Below are 2,529 nucleotides of genomic sequence, written 5' to 3' on the forward strand. Positions count from 1 at the left end.
TTGCAATGCCAATTTAACTTGCAGAATGCATCTATAGTAGGGGTGCCAAACAACTTCCCTATTTGTAGTATGTATTATCCTGCCAAAGTGAACTACTTTCCTTTCCTGTTTCGTTTGTTTGTTTATTTGAAATGCATTGCACAATCCCTGAGCAATGCAAGTAAAAACGGGGTTATGGACCTACTTTGACATGAGAACAGATGGCATTCTCATCTAATTTTAATGCTTGCTTTCAAAATATTGTTTTCAGTTTTCTGACTGCTGAAAAAGAGTTACTAAAACAGTTCAGTGTATTTTAGTATGTAAGCTTTAAGTGCTTTTCATCAGCTAAGATGAACCTTCCATCCACCATCTGCACACTTTGCCAAAACTGATACTTCCATCAGTCCTAAGTAGTTTCTCAGGTGGTTGAAGGAAGAAGTGAAAGGAAAATGAGTGTTTTCTGTCACCCTCCATCTCAGTTGGTACTCCTACCCTTGGCACCCCTGGGCAAGACTAGGTCTGCAGCAATGAATAAGCTATATTAATTAGAGTTTGGGTAAATTGATCATTCCTGCCTTATTACTGCCTTATTTATTTGTCTGGTTTTTCTTGGTGTTACATCTATATGTGTGTTCATATCTGCATGTGTAAGTGTGTCATATTTATAATATGCATGCATGTATTTTAAACATATGCTTATATAAATCTGTGTATTCATATTTGTGTCTGTATGTGCATGTGCACATTTATTTATGTTTTTAGCTATTTATGCATTTAGCTATACCAAGTCAGGCTCCTCAGTGATGTAAAGAACTTTTCTCCCACAGGTTTCCTCATTTTCAGTGGGTAGGTTGCTACAAGTGGAAATTTAAGAATTCCAAAGAATTCCTTTAAAAACTGCATGAATAAAAACTGCATGTCATGGTTGCAAATTTTTGAGTGCTCTGTTGACTCACAACATCATATACCCAGTGTTTAGAAATCACTGAGGCTTCGGATGTGGAGGGTGATACATCACAGTCAGAGGATCATCTGGAGAAAAACCAATGGCTTCCTGTGATACTTTTTAAAGCTTACCTGAAACATGTATTCTCACAAATTTTTTTTGCAGGAGAAAACAAAATGACAACCTCCACTTCTAATTTGTCTTTTTGTTTTCTAGAGAAAAACTAGATTGAAAAGCAGAAGCTAGAATGGGATAAAATGTGTGAAAACAAACAGGTTGGTAAATTATCTGTTGTTTTGTTCTTTGGGTTTTTCCTTTTTCAGTAGTCCCTGTAGAATTTATAATAAAAATAAAAATAATTATTAGCATTCATTATCAGGTAATAGTACTTAGGTTTTATTAAATGGTCTTGCCACTCAGCACTGTATGGGTATCAAACTTCAGTAGTGACATCAAATGGCATCTCCTACGTTTGCAAATAGTGGAATAGTACTTTTCACAAACTATGGATTGTTGCAAGCAAAGCTCCATTCCTTATTCTGTTGATAATTGTATCAAGTCCTGTTTTAAATGAATTCTTGCCCATGGGATTAACAGCAGCATGTGTTTACATGACAGAGTATTGTGTATCATCTAGTATGTCTAAAATATTTTTATTCTGTTTTTTTTTGGGTTTTTTTTGTTTTGTTTTTTTAATTTTAGTGTATACAGTGGTATGTGTCAGCAAATGGTATTTTTAGAATGGATTTGGTATATTTCCTGTGTAACTTCTGTAGGTGACCCTGCATTGGAGGTTGGACTAGGTGATGTTCACGGGTCCCTTGCAACCTAAACTATTATGTGATTTGTGTTTATGTTAACGTAATGCGAGAGTATCCTTTTGGAAAATTGTGCTTTAAACATGACATGAAAGCTAAAAAGCCTACATGGCATTTAAGAAATTATCAGCCTAATATTGAAAAGGTAGCTATTATTTAAATAGTAATTTTTAAAAATTAAATTCTTTAAACGAGGATGTTTACACTGCTCTCTCCTTTGGCAGTGGCAGTCACAGGTTTCCCCCCTCTAGCAGCCAAGTGGTGGCACCGCCCCCTATCGTGGGAATGTTGGTCCTGTTTCTGCGGGGCGGCAGGAGAAGCCGTGCCGGGTAGGACACGGCTGTGCTGCAGTGCCTTTTCCTGCCCCTGCTCACCTGGCTGCTCTCGGAACGTCCCCTCGCTCTGCCCATCGCGTCCGCGGTGCTCTCTGACGTCAGGATGCGATTGCCGTGACCGCCCGGCCGGATGCTGCTTGGCCTTCACCGACAGCGGGGGAGCAACGCCGGGCTGCTGCCATTGCTGCTCGTCCTGCTGGCTGCTGCTCCTCATCCTGCTGTTGCAGATACTCATCCTGCTGCTGCCGATCCCGCTGCTGCTGCTGCAAATACTGATCCTGCCGCTGCCGCTGCCGCTGCCTCTGCTGCTGTTATTGCGACTGCGGCTGATTCTGCTGCTGCAGCAACTCTGGCGTGCAGCTGCAGTCCATCGTCCGGAACAGCCAACACGAAGTTATCCAGCCTGGCCACAGCCAAAGGAATGCGGCAAGAGTCCCCGAGGTCACCG

The sequence above is a fragment of the Poecile atricapillus genome, chromosome Z (genome assembly GCF_030490865.1).
Source record: "Poecile atricapillus isolate bPoeAtr1 chromosome Z, bPoeAtr1.hap1, whole genome shotgun sequence".
In the NCBI taxonomy this organism is placed as follows: Eukaryota; Metazoa; Chordata; class Aves; order Passeriformes; family Paridae; genus Poecile; species Poecile atricapillus.